Here is a 15,986-nt window from a genome sequence, read left to right as displayed (position 1 = left end):
TAAAATCTGCCAGTTGGTGTGAGTGTCAGACATTTGTCTTTCAACGATTGTTCTCTGCGCATGTCACGATTGCCAGCAGCGGAAGTCAACGACATTCGATCGTACGTAGAGGTACGATCGTACGTATTTTACGATAATGATGCGACGAAATCTTTCCCGGATTATCGTTGCTCGTGGATGGCATATCGTATGGGAACTGGATCGCCATACGATCGTTTGTCGATATAATCGTTCATCGCACAACGAGCGAAATCGCCTCGTGTATGGCCACCTTAAGAAACACAAAAGCCTTGGCAAAGTGTGCTGCACATGCATTAGCTGTTATACTGTATTTATTTTATTTTGCTGTTCTCATACCCCAGAATAAGCTGTGTAAACAATGTATCACACTGATGCTAAATTAATTTTCCACATTATCTTTTTATGTGATGATTAATGAATCTAATACTAATCTGTAAAATCTGGCCCCACACCAGATCCATTCATTAAATTCAGACTACTTATTGGCAAAACTTGTTTCCTAATTTACAGTAACTGCTTTCAACTCTGACCACAACAGTGAAGTGTTTTTAAGGAAATATCTAAAATCAATACAAAAGAAGCACACTGTACATTATTCAAAATGGTAATGTAATTTATATCCACCCACCATAATATATAATATGTTGTACTGTGTGTATAAAAGTATACTGATAGACTATGAGAGACAATATATATATCTAAGTGTGTATAACATGGTTTTCCTTGAGATTATGTTGCAAAGACAACTGTATAAGGCAGTAACTAAGAGAAAATTTTTTATCATTTTTACAGGATTAAATAGAGAAAAAATAGAATGTCTTTAAAATGCTACATAACAAATATACCTGTCAATATTTTACCCTTGTAAGCAAGGAAAAACATAACAAAGCCAAACCTTTATTGTTTGACAGAAGGGTAAGCATTGATGATGATAAAGGAAAAACATGCATTTAAGGCATTTACTGTATCTAGGTCACTGAAAACTTAGTTGGTAAAAAAGGCCAATTAATCATGCAAAAACAACCCATGAAAAATGTTTAAAATATAAAATGAAAAGGGCATTGCAGTGATAAGTAAAATAAATGTAAAATTATTTTTAAACACTGTATGTAAGCAATAAAAAAATAAAGCAAGGCAGGGTGGGACTGCAGATTTATCAAAATTCCAATTTTCAAGTTTCTTTTTAGTTTGAGAAGAACTGAAAACTCGAACATCTTTAATCTAGTCTTATTTATAAAACCTCAATTAAAAAAAATAGAAAAGTAGCTTAAATGTAGACAGTTCAAACCACATTTATTTGTACATGAATTTGGCAAGCTTTAATATGCTTATTTTTAACATTTGAATAAAATATAATATATATATATAGGTATGCTTAATAAATTAATATTTTACATTTTTGCCACAAAAACTCAAATCACTGTAAGAACTCAAATCTTGCCAAATCTGCTCCAAAGTATCAGCGAGAGATAAACTGATTGATAGGAGCAAGGAAAAAGCAGATATTTTCTGTTTACACAACTGAGGAGCGAGCTAATGAAGGTTTCACTTTTACTAGACCCATTTCTAATAATTTATCAATTCAGGGCTGGTTGGAATGAGAAACTTCAAATGAAGCAAGAACATGAGAAAGTTAACAAAGATCCAGAAACAGATGGTATTCACTCAAGATACTTAAAGAACACAGCTATGTGGTTGCTAATCCTTTTACACATTTTTCTTTGATATCTGGCATGGTGCAGAGAGATTAGTAAAATTGCTAACGTGGTGCCATTATTCGAAAAGGGACCCAATTCTCTGCCTGAAAACTAGAGGCCTGTTAGTTTGACATTGGTAGGAAAACTATTGGAGGGGGTAATAAGGTACTGGAATACATTCAAATCACAGTACTATGAGTTTGTGCCAGCATGTTTTTTCATGCAAAAAATCTTGGCAGACAAATTTAGTTGCCTGCCACAAGGAGGTGAACAGAAAAATAAATACTGGGATGGCATTGGATGTGTTATACTCACATCTTGCTTAAGATTTAATACTATACCATGCAGAAGTTATTGAATTAAAGAATATTGGCTTAAAACATATTATTTGAATACTTTGTTGCTAAAAGGAACATTTTATAATTGGACCAATGTTGTAGGGGGAGTACCATAGGGGTCTGTCTTTAGTCCTTTGATTTTTTTCATTTGTTTATTAATGACCTCAAGGTTGGCATTGTAAGAACAATCTGTATTTTTGCTCATGATAAAACCGTTCCATGCAGGATGTTAACACTTTGCAGAGAGATTTGATTAAACTAGAGAACTGAGCACCAAATTGAGAGGTGAGGTTTAATGTTAATAAATGCAAGGTTATGCTCTTTTATAACAACTACACAAAAGCACTAAATTGCAGGGTGTTGAGAGCATCCTTAATTGAGAGGGATTTGTGGATAACAAAGTGTGTAGCTCTAAACAGTGCCAGTCTGTGAATAAAACGCCATCTTGCATAAAATGAGCATTAACTCAAGGCTTGCAAACATAATTTTGCACTCTTAATAGATCCCAGGTAAGGCCTCATCTTGAGTATGCAATGCAACTTTGGGCCCCATTCTTTAAGAAAGATATTAATGAGCTGAAAAGAGTGCAGATACGTGCAAATAATCTAGCACTCCACTATATAGCTTTAAATGTGAACTATCTAAAAAATAAAATTTAATTTAAGCTTCATCCTACTGAAATATGCAGTTTTATAAATATAATCAGTTAAAACTTATGGTACCCATTCTAAAATAACCAAATTACTCTTACTATCTCCCCTTCTGTATCTGTCAGTCTTTGTTCTCTCCTTATGCATGTGTTAAGAGTCTAATTTAGATTGACAGTTAAATCTATATATTCTTTATATTTGGGAGGAGGGGCTTTCCTAGCAGATGTATAGAGCTTGTGTAAATAACTGATTTCCCTTTAAGAAAAAATAGATTCTAGGCATGCATAGAAAAATGTCTACATTTAGTAAAGGAACACATTTAGTCACATGGTTTGAACAAGTATTCATGGCATAAGCTGACAAGCCCTGTCAAGGCAGTGCCATCCCTGTACAGATGCACTAAATAAAAACTACTGGATTCACTGCAAATTGGAGTATGGGTCCTTCTGATGATTTTTGAATGCAGTTTGAGCCTGCACCCATAGCTGATCATCCAGTCTGGTTCAGAGTGCGGCTGCTCAACATATATATATATATACCAATTTTAATTATGTAACTAAGGTAAAGTATTTAAACCAAGGCCTTTACCTCAGGCCCTGCTTTGGCTTTGGTGTTCAAAGAGACTTTATGGAATTCCTCTGGCTTTTGTAGACTAAAATATACCCATGATACACCCGAGCCTATAGAAATATTTCCCTCCCACAGGCCATAGAATACCTCCATGGGACTTTATAGTGGGAAGTTAACTGTTTCCCATTGCCTACAGTATCAATTGAACCCTGATATATAGTTATAGGTGTTAAAGTACCTCTTCTACCTTGTCTACCCATTAGTTGTGGCCCCCGAGACTAATTGAAGGGTCTTTTACCTGCTTCACACAATAAATGACACAGAAATGTGCTAGTGGTGGTGACAGAGAGTGAAATGGGACAATTACTTCCAGTGTTATAGTTTGCATGTGCACACATAGGTCCAGTGTATCGCTCTTTTATAGTCCATGTTTATTTACATATACAGTATTGTACCTCAGTATCTGAGATTCACTTTGCTGTATGTAGTTTTGTCCTGTGTGCAGGTCCAATAGATTTGAAAAAAGCTATCCTAAAACAGCACACCTCTGAATGTGTTTTTTCAGGATTGCTTGATTTGGAAATGCATTTTTTAGCTGGCACAGTAAAGATTGACCTTCAGTGCATTTTTCAATATTTAATGTCAATGCTAGTAAAAAATTGAGTTTCAGCTTAATTTATATGTCACACAAATTCAAAATCAGTTTAAAAAGGTAAAAAAACCTTGTACATTACCTAATCTCTCCTTATCAAAATGATATTCAAGACATTCCTTATTTTGAAAAAAGTGAATCCCTAGGGCTTCCACATCATTTCATTCCAGGTTAACAGAAAGCAACAGCAATGTAAATTAAGCCTCTCAAAATCCACTAGATTTTTTTCTTTTTAGAAATTTCACCAAGATTCATTAACTTTAATTTACTTCTCATATTTCTAAGCTTGTAATTAGCATCTCAGTGCATTAACTTGTTAGAATCATCAACTTATCACAAGATAAATTATTTTTGAAAGGATGTTTATGAATGGAAACGAAAGTACTAATAAACGTTTTCTAATATTTTGCATTATTTGAAAAATCAGTATATTAAGGTATAAAAAAAACATAAAATACTTCATTAAATACCTCTAACTTACTTTATTCTTGTGAAAAATTCTCGTTTTAATTATCATTTGATTTTTATTAAAATGAAATTTGATTATGCTGCATAATCCCTAGTGGTCTGGAGAGTTTCTGCCTGAAATCAAGAAATCACATTAAATAGATAGAATATAATGTTCCTGTTCTGTTGTTCTGCTGTCGTGACTTATATTGTCCTGGCAAACCTTACTTCTTCTACTGGGGATTGTAACACTTTTATAACTTTATATGATTATGTATTGGGTTGTACTGTTTTATAATGTGCCCAGTGTCAGTGTTCTTTTCAGCATCATTCAGAGAGCCCCCTTAAAGGAACAGTAACACCAAAAAATGAAAGTGTATAAAAGTAACTCAAATATAATGTGCTGCTGCCCTGCACTGGTAAAAGTTGTGTGTTTACTTCAGAAAGTCTACTATAATTTATATAAATAAGATGCTGTGTAGTATGGGGCAGCCATTCGAAGGAGAAAAGGCACAGGCACATAGCAGATAATAGATAAAACACTATTGTATTCTACAGAACTTGTGTGTTATCTGCTAAGCAAACCTGTGCCTTTTCTCCTTTTTTCCAGCTTGATTGGCTGCCCCCATGGCTACACACCAGCTTATTATATAAATTATAGTAGTGTTACTGTAGCAAACACACCGGTTTTACCAGTGCAGGGCAACAGTGCATTATATTTTTATTACTTTAAAGCTCTTTTATTTTTGGTGTTACTGTTCCTTTAAACTCAATTTATCTCTTGGCTGATGCTATTTTTTTCTACTACAGGACATGAGTAGTTTCTGCATGAAACCTGTTTAATCATAGTAATTACCAACAATTAGAAAGGAGGGTGACAAAAGAAAAATATGATCTCAGATCACACAAGTTTATGTTTCTGATTTCTCTTATTTATCTTATATTGCATGATATGAATATATAATACATGCATTGTTCTATTTTGGGTAAATGTTGTAATTCTACCTTCATCCAAATGACCCAGTGAATATAATCAGTTGAATAATAAGCACTTTATGAAAATACCTTGGAACTTTTATAACAAGCAGACCTGGAATTTCTCGATAACGTTAACCCCACAGTGCACCTTCATAGATTGTAATCATTTACCCATTGATTTAGACTTAATTGAGACTGTGAACATTCATTTGTGGACTATTAGTTTACTAAGCCCTTAGATGTGCACTGGACAAATAAGCCTTGATTTAAATTGGAATCACGTCCACTTGCTTGTTTTATGCCAGTAAGGGAAAGTAGCAATATGCTGAAACAAAGCAAACATTAAATGCATTTAAGAAGACATTTGCTAAATACATATTAAGCCTCCATAACAGTAAAGTGTAAACTGTATAATGCACATTATGTTACAGGCTATTGTTAATATTATTTTATTGAAATATAAAAATATAAAAATTGTGTATTTTTTATCTATATACATTGCTTAATAAATGGGATTGGATTTTACTTTCAAACTTCAAACTTCTATTAGAATACAGTTAAAGAAGGTTGGAATGATGAGGAACAGAAGAAAACACACTTAAATAAAACAAGAATAATGCAGGATTGATTAATGTACATTCCTTAAGCTGAGGCACATTGAGGCACATTCCCTGGTCTCATATTTTACTAATTGTTTTGCTTCGCTTAAAAATTTGCTAAAAGTTGCAAAAATTCATGAAACTGAATAATTTGAGAAACACATGCATGTGCCTATTTCTATGCATCTGAAAATTTTTGCAGAAAAATTTCACGGGAGTTTCCTGAACCAATTTGCTGTGAAATGACAAAATGTTGTTGGCAAAAAAATTGTACAATTTGAAAAATTGCAAATTTTGTCTCCATTTTGCAAAAAAATCCACCAATAGTGAAACGTGAAACCCATGCCTGGCGAATTATTTTGGCCGTCACTATTTATAACTTTAATTGGTCCTTTAGGTTTCCCACATCCCTCAATTGTTAATAGTTATTCTCCATTTTTAGACATTTTATTCTCATGTGATCTTATGAATTTGGTTAAATCTTCACAGAAGATTTGGACAAGTACCAATCCAAATGTAAGCCTAAAATTTAAAAAAAAAAAAAAAAAAAAAAGGGGGTGATTTATCAACATTCGAGTTTGATTTTTTTTTTTTGCACTAAAAAACTTGAATTTGAATCATAGTTCAAAATCTCAAATGTCAAATGTTTAATAAGTGCAAAAAAACATGAAAACTTGAATGCCAAACTTTGCTTTCTATTGAAGTCAATGGGAGTTTCTATAGAAGTCAATGGGAGTTGTTCTAGGCAAAGTCAAAACATATTTTCAATTCGAGATATTTGTTTGTTAACTCGAAAATACAAGGTATTCTATTTTTTTATTCATGAGTTTTATTTATCAATAAATAAGCAAGCATTCAATATGCAAGTTTATTCACAAACTCGAAAATTAATAAATAAGTCTATAAATGTTTATTTTCTGGCAAACTAAACCTTTCACAGGTCATATTCCTAGGAAACAAGGCCAAGGCACAGCATGTTTTTAATAAGCAATGTGTGCCTACACTTTACATATTGCCCCTTGCTGAGGAGAAACAGAATATCCTGAACTACAAATGTCACTTACTGTGTCTCTCTCATGGGTCTTTACATTTCTCTTACTAAGTATATTAATCTACCTATAAACCTGATTTATTTGAGAAAAAAGCATAATCATTTCTATTATGGGCTCAAAAATATATATTTGAGTAACTTTTAATGCATACTTTATGGGAAATACCCTTAATGTGTCATTGTACCTTTGAGTATCATGTGGCACTCTTGGCATAAATATCTTTTATATTCTCTGTTTGCTGATGTAAATATTTGTTTTCAAGGGAATTGCTATTTCCTGTAAAAAGAAGAAAAATAAAAGTCTATGAATACTTTGAAGAAAATGATTTGCCTGTACCTTCTACATCACTACTGATTGCCACATCTATTTCTCCCTTTTCCATGATTTGTAGTCCTCAGGGCCTTCTTTCAATTACCTCCAAACTGCATGAATATACTATTTTAATAATAATGACATATTCACTGTTTTTTTGCAGCTTAAAATAATGGAGCCTTAAAATTTGAACTTATGTGTCTGCTGATAATATTGAAGCACCTACATTAGCTAAAACACATTACCTTTCCTATCCATCACTTGTCTAAAATGCATTTAGCTTTTAAAATTTGTGAGCTGGATACTGATAACTGAATATAGAATAAATTATACTACTAAATTGAGTTTTTCAGAGCTCATAAAAACAGCTTGAGAAATATTTGGTACTTCTGTACAAATTGTATTTTTTTTTTTTAAACTGCTTGGTCCAATTGTAAAGGTTCCTCTTTTTTTTGTTGTATGTGCTGCCATACTGCTAAAATTCAAACCAAGTGGATTCTGTATACACATGAATTATCAGGAAAGACAGTAATACACTTTACATCCTAGTGAATTCGTAACATAAAGTAATATACTTTTAATAGCATTTTACAGAGATTATACACCATTTATACCAGTTCTTACAGAGTTTACAATCTAAGATCCTTATCACATATACAGGTACATGTATGCAGTAGGTTCAATGTTATCAGGAGTCAGTTAACCTGCCCAAAGGCAAGACTACAGAGGAAGTGGAGGGGGTGGCCCCTGCTTCCCTTAACCACTACTCTGCCTAGAGGGCTCCCTTTTGTTTTAGACTTATTGCCCCTTTTAAAGTGCAGGAATTCAATGGTTTAGTCATCAGGTGAACAGTTTTTTACAAAAACATTCAGATTTTGAATCCAGCCTATTCCAAGTTTGAGAGTTCAATTCCAGCTCCTTCCCATGTCTTAACTTTTGGCAATGATTTGGTTACAGTTGCCTTGGTTTATCATGAAGGGCAATCTACCATCAAATTTGTCTTTGCATGTGTAGGACTTCAGTTGTGTAGGGTGGTTAGGATGGCTGTTCTATAACAAAAAGCTTAAGAGTTCAGTTCAAGATTCTTCCCGCATCTGTCTTTTTGGGGTTGTTACAATTTCCTTGGTTCTTCATGAAGGATCATCTGCCACCAAATTTGCCTACCTTGGCATAGAGCTTCAACAGTGTAGTTGTTAGGATGATTCATTTATAAGACAAAGGTTTAGAGATTAATTTTAGCTTCTTCTAATATCTGTTTTTTTTTTTTTTTTTGCCTGGTTTGCCATCTGCCACTAAATTATCAGAGCCAAGAGTAGGGCTTCAATAATGTAGTGGTTAGGGGGGCTGATTTATAAGAAGAAGATTGATAATTAATCTGCCACTGAATATGCAGTTCTAAGACTAGTGCTTAAGTGACCAAATTAGGTGCTGATTTATTAGAAGAAGATTCACTTCCAGCATCTAGAATTTTTGGTGGATTTGGTATTTGGTCACAGTGAGCTTGGTTCTACATGAAGGAGCATCTGCTATAAAAGAAAAGAATGTTCTTATAAAACACCCGAGGCCAAAAGATTTGGGTTTCAATATACCCTTCTTCCTTCATTGGAGTTTGCCAAAAAAAGTCACAGAGAAAAAACTCTGCAACTTTTCTAAGATTTACTATCTGTCTAAACGGCAAAAAATCCAATTCGCCAGATTAAACTTGCAAAAGTTCATTGTATTAAAACAAAAGACAATGTATTTCTTCTTTGTCTTTAACAGTGCATATCTCAAATTAAAAACACGTGTGTAGTTTGTTGTTACTTTCCAGGAAGATGATCTACTAAGATCAAAGATATTAAGCTGATAAGTAGTGATGAGCGAATTTTTTCACCAGGCATAGATTAGCAGCGAATTTCCACTTTTCGCCATTGGCGAATTGTTTTGCGAAACTTCGGAGAAAATTTGCTGCCGAAAAATTTGTCGTGCGTCAAAAAAAAGATGTGGATGAGTCAACATAGGCATGGTCACGTAAAAAAGGGCGTGGTCGCGTCAGAATCGGTGTGGTTGCATCAAAATGGGTGCGGGCGACAAAAAAAGAAGCAGGAGACAAAATAATTATGTGGCAAACACGTTTCGCAAATTTTTCGCCGTTTCAAGAATTTTGCTGTCGTTTCACGGATTTTTAGGCGAAGCGAAATGGGACAGATTCGCTCATCACTACTGATAAGGGACACATTGAAGAAAAAGATCTTTTGGGTCTAAGGAGTGCTATTCTTCTGTGCCTCTTAAGAAAGCACTATTGTATAAGAAAGCCTAGATTATTTCTAGATTGATTATTTTCCAGATTCTAAATGAACACTTAATGTTTCCCATGCATCAAATTTCCCCAAACATTATAATTCTAGTTCCAAAGTTGAAGCTTCATTTATCTCCCTTGGACAGTGTCTTGATTATTATTTTTTTACATTATGATGATTCTTGCTGAAAATATTTTTTAAGATAACATTATTCTACATAAGCTATACAAAAACGAGGTCATATGTACAAGCACCGTTGTAACAAACAAAACAATTCAGTTTTTAATTAGCATAAGGAATTCATTCCTGTCAAGTCTCATGAATCATTTTACGTTATATACCATTGTACGTTTGATTCTCACTTTACATAAAGTTCTAATTTCACAGTAATAGTTATAATTTTTCAGGCTGATAGGATCATTGCTATTCATAATTAGGGAATATCTAATCAGGTTTTGGCAGGAAATCTGCTATGAAAAGCAATGCCCATATATTTCAGTTTCAGCTCCCATTTCTAAATAACATTCCCAAAGCAATGTCTTTATAATGCTAATGGATTTCATCTATGATTTAAATCTTGAGTATTCATGGAAAATAAATACATTTTCAAATCCAATCTGAAGGTAGACAGCAGAGTTTAGCATTTGACTGTGAGCTTCACACAAAGATAAACATACTGGGCATTATTTGATGAAAGAAAAAAAAATCAGAGCTGGATCCTTTTTTTCCAGGTACATTACACAGACTGTAATATTAATTAGCAGAAAACAAAGGCATATTTACATTATGTCTAGGCAATATTTTGGTTAATAAGCTGGATAGATGTCAGATGTACAGTAGGTGTAATGAATGTTTCATGGTGCAAATTCACAAGAACACGTTTGCATATATTTTTGCAGCATTTGCATATTTCATTTGCATGTTAACCATTCTTTGATTTTAAACATTGCCCCTATAGTAAATTATTAACTTCTACTATTTATGTCGTTCTCTGAAAATGATCTGGGTAAATCAAATATCAATATAATTTTAGCTTGTGACAAGCGGAAGCTGGAATCTGCAGCAAGTAATAAAATTTCACATTTCTAAACAAATTTGAATAAAACATTTTTCTTTATATCCCAAGCCAAAAAAAATGATCTAAGGGATCTTTCCCCTGTGTTTAAATTGCCTATCAGCCTAATCACCCCAGATTTCATCTATTGCACTTTGATCAAAACTTTTCATACTACCTTAAAGGAAAAGTAACGCTAAAAATTTTTAACAAAAAAATCTATTCTACCCTCCTCCAATAATTGCCCTATCCTGAAAACTATTTGTTATTTATAATGCTTTAGAAGAAAATACCTGTTATACTTGGCTTCCGGTCATTTCAACAAAGCCGATATGGCCATGCAGGAGAAAGTATCGGGTGAAGTTTAACTATGCGGTGATCGATTGATCGAGTCTAGCCTGACTCCTTCCTATACAGAAGGAAGGCTAGACTCGATCTGTCGATCGCCGCATAGTGAACGCTTCCCCTGAAACTTTCCCTGCGTCGCCATATCGCCTTTGTTGAAATGACCGGAAAACTTTTACCTGTAAAAGTTTTTTACAGGTATTTTCTTCTAAAGCATTATAAATAACAAATAGTTTTCAGGATAGGGCAATTATTGGGGGAGGGTAGAATAGATTTTTTAGTTAAAAATTTTTAGCGTTACTTTTCCTTTAAAATGTCAATCCTTTTGCAGCCAAAGCTCATGTTTTGAAAACAACATATTTGTTTGATTCGTGTGATTAGAACATTTTTTGCATTGTTCTACCCCCCTTTTAGGCATCAAACCATGAATCTCATCAAGAAGCAAAAGATAAAATACTATAAGGTATCATGTCAACATACAATTGAAAGTGATCTGAAATAATAAAAATGGCACAGCCTTGTTTATTAGGTAGGGACCTAATACACGCTCACATAGGTAAATGGAAGTGAAATACATTTATATAGAACGTCTACCATGTGAGTGTTGAGATACCAATGAAATAAAGAGGCCTATTAAAAAATATCTAAAAAAATTATTTTAAAACTTTTTAGCAATATTTTCCTATTTTGAGTTAAATAAAATTGTACTGTTTAGGTTTAAGGTGTACATTATTCATGGTCATGAACGCACTAGTGGCAAAAAATGACTCTGGGGTAGTGATGAGCAGATCTATCCTGTTTTGCTTCACCAAACAATTCGGCAAACTTCTGAAAAATTTGCTAAATGGGGAAGAATTCATGAAAAATAACATTTTTGATGCTCGTGACTTTTTTTGACGTGACCGAGTCATTGTTTGACATGCACAACAATTTTTGATGCGCCCGCTAAAATTTTATGTTAACACAACATTTTTTCCACAGCAAAATTTTGCATTGTTTCACCCAAAAATTCGTCAATGGCAAAATGCGGAATTTTGCTGGGAATCCATGCCTACCAAAAAAATTTGCTCATTACTACTCTCGGGCAAACAGTGCAACAAAATGGAATAAGGATTATACTTTCCAACCTTGGTGTTTTTTTTCTCTATCTAAACTCATCTTTGAGCATTTTTAATGTACAGACACAACAGCCCATAAGGATAGCTACTTTCTTTATCTAGTCTTTTATCAAAAATCTAACTCTTTCTGATTTTAATAAGAACCACAACCGATTTCTGTGCGACTCTTTTGTTAAGCTTACTCCATCTCCTACTCACATCTTTAACTCTTCTCTAGCTTCTGAAACTTTCACCACACCATTCGAACAGGCCTGTATCAAAACCTTATCATGAAATTTTACCAAAATCACACTCTTTTTTTTTTCAAGCAATGGCAAAATCACTCACCTCATCTAGGCTACTGAGTCTTGCTACTAACTGGCCACCCTAACTCCTTTCTCTCCCACTGCAGTCTTTAAAGTTTGCTGCTAGAATTCTCCTCCTCTACTATTAAATTCCTATTATTAGCAAATAATAGCTATATTTCAGTACATCTTACATTGCAGAGACCAGTGACTCACATCACTAATACAGCACTGACTGCGTTTGTTAGCTCTGTGACTACCTTTATTTTATTTAAATGCAGAATGCTGAAAGTGACAAAATCTGAACACCAGGTGATTGCCCTTTCCCAAATATCATTATGCTGTAATTATGGGTAAAAACATGCCAGAATGTTTCTTTGCAAACAGCACATATTAAGAATTTCTCACAAGAGAATCTTCTCTTAATCTCTTTAAAAATAAACACAAAATGTATTTGTAGCAATTGCATAATATTGGAATTATACTTTTCTTAAATACAACTGTACTTTGTATTTATTTGTATTTAATTATGTATTGCTGTATTAATGTATTGTTCTGTTGTACAGTTCTGTATACATAAATAGGCTGTATAAATAAAAATATACATACATACTACTCTGGAAAAGCAAACTCAACTTTACTTGTACAATCCATTACTACAAGAAAATTATTTTGGTATGCAATTTATGTCTAGGGAAATTCAATTGATTTATAAGCCAAACTATGATCTCAGCTGAAGGATCATGAGAAAATGCAGGAAACCTGCGCCCACTGACACTGTGTTTTGCACCTCATGGCAGAATTCAAATATGGTACTAGGTACAGAGTGCAGGGCACAGCTGTTGTTAGATGAGCACTAAGGTGCTAGTTGCAGCCCTAAGGGATCCATTTACTATTGTTTATATGTTTTTGTTTTCATGAATCATATTTATTAATACTAAAAGTTTTAGCTAGTTTTAATAATAACTTGAAAACACATTCGGATTGGATACGATAATTTCTGAAGATCGCAAATATCACGAAAATGCTTACGAAAAAATTGTATTAGTCACGATAATATCGTATTGGCGATCCGAAAGTCACAAAATTTTCGCACCGAATGATTGTAAACAGCGGGAAAACCTTTGAAATTTTTTCGCCCATGCATTTGGAAAAGTCGCGCAAGCACACAAAATAGTTGTGCGGCGTACGAAACAGTCATGCGGGCATTGAAAAATTCAGCGAAAATACCCTCAGAGCGTTCGAGAGCGATCGTGGATTGGTAAATATGCCCCTAAGTGTTTTTAGCATTTTTTAAATGAAAAAATGCTGTTTTTAGTGCAAAAAAATGAGTCTTGGAAAAAAACAAAACAAATGTGTTCACTTGAAGTAGCCAGCCCCTAATTACTTTAACACTTACAGACACACATACTTATTATAAGGGTTGAAATGAATTATAAGGGAATGAAATAAAAAGAAAACGTACTTTTCCTAGGTAAACTAAAAGTTTCGATTCTACTTTTATTTGGACTTCTTCCCATAAGCATTAAGTGGGTGGGGTTAAAATTATACCCCCAACCACCTCTGTTAAGTGGATAGAAGTATTTGAGGGTACATTACATGTGCCACGAGGCTATTGGACTCAATAAACTTTGCTAGAACTTAGCAACCAGAGGTTAGTACTAGGGCTGAAAACTGTATTAATAGCCTTCATTCTGCCTTGCTTACAGTAAGGATAAAAGCAGGTGTTTTATAGAATCTGAATTTTGGTCAGCTGTGTGTGACTTCATTGTAATAACAAAGAATTTGAATGTGACTGGATGATACCAAAGATAATGATTAGTAAAGAAATACACAAAAAGTGGGGTTCTGGGAGCACTCTAAGAAAAGTAAAATATACAAATACAATGTTAAATCTTAGAGATTAAAGCTTAATCATCCACCACAGAGAGATCGCCCAGATAAACACCCATTTTTAAAGTCATAAGACCATAATTAAAGACATTTTTAGTAGCTTTGTTTTTATGAAAAAAAATAGCATCATTTTTTCTAATTATTATAATCTAAAATGTATATTTTGTAATTCTGAAATTCCAAAATGCATTGATAGTATTTACCCCTTGTGAACTGCCTTTGATTAAAAGAAATCAGTACCCCCACTAAACTTTAAAAAATCAGTAGTACACATTAAAAATCAGCATGATGTGCTACATAGCAAAAATGAATAGATACTATTTTAAACATTTTATTTAGATTTCTATGGAAAAAGGCTGGAATTGCAATGTTAAGGTGTTGGGTTTAATTTCCCTTGAAATATTAAGCATCATAAAACACAGGAAAAAAATAGTCAGTTAATACCAATAAATGCATTCCACTGCACATTGAAGTTGTATTCAATTGTAAAACAATATAGATATCAGCAATTGAAATCTCGTGAAAGCCCTGTTATATTAATTTATTTTATTCTAGCTAATTAAGTAGAAAATGTCTGTTTGCTCCATTTGGTTTCCACCAGAGCTCACAAGAAACATTTTTATGGAACTCCAAATTAAAAAGTCATGAGCCTTGTAAACAGAAAAAGATCACAATATTCATAATACTTATTTCTGACGGATGAACAAATTCCCCTTTGCCCCAAATATTTAGATCTACTTTGCGACTCATATAATAAGTGTTTTATAGCGCCACTATGGACAGGCAGTAACATTTTTTTTAGTATTGAGATTAAAATACGGATCTCTACTAAAATTCTCATCTGTATTTAAAGGAGAAGGAAAGGCTAATAAAGAGTTAATCTCAAGCTGCAGGCATACCTTCAGTTCTCTCAATAGTGCCCTTAAGTCTCCCCATATTTTACCTGTTCAGATGATCAGAAGCCAAACAGGAAGAAAAGACGCTGAGCTGTGTAAAGAAAGTTCCCATGATGCCTCACTCCTGCACCGAGACCCAGACTAAGGGGCAGATTTACTAATCCACGAATCCGAATCCCAAAAGGCAAAAAAATGTATTGGAAACGGAAATTTTGTGACTTTTTCGTCGCCGACGCGATTTTTCATATTTGTCGCGACTTTATCGTATTTTGTGCGACTTTTTCGTCGCCGCCGCGATTTTTTTGTATTGAGCGATAGTAAACGGCGGAAAAGCCAATCCGATTTTTTCGTGACTGCGGAAAATATACCAAAAAGTTGCAACAGCGACGGAAAAATTGCAAAAATACCGATCGTTACGAAAAGACGCATTCGGACACCGTTCGTGGATTATTAAATCTGCCCCTAAGTGTACATGCTCAGTATGTATGTATGTACTGAACTATGGGGTAGATTTATTAAAATGTGAGTTTAAAACGTAATACATAAAAACTTCCCTGCGTTCTATGCATTCCCATGGGATTTTTAGAATTGTATTTACCAATGGGTGTAAGTTACAACTCACCATTTGATGAATACTCTTCTAAAAATCCCATAGGAAAAAATAGCATATGTTTATATATTAAGCTCTAAACTCCTATTTTGATAAATCTGCCCTTATGAGTCATCTTCCTGCTGATTGGCTCAGATCCACATTCCTAAGAGGGGGGAGTGAGTTCTGTGTGTAACTTGATCCTGTCTCCT

This window comes from Xenopus tropicalis, chromosome 1, assembly GCF_000004195.4.
Source record: "Xenopus tropicalis strain Nigerian chromosome 1, UCB_Xtro_10.0, whole genome shotgun sequence".
NCBI lineage: Eukaryota > Metazoa > Chordata > Amphibia > Anura > Pipidae > Xenopus > Xenopus tropicalis.
Note: the sequence above shows the minus strand (reverse complement) of the source record.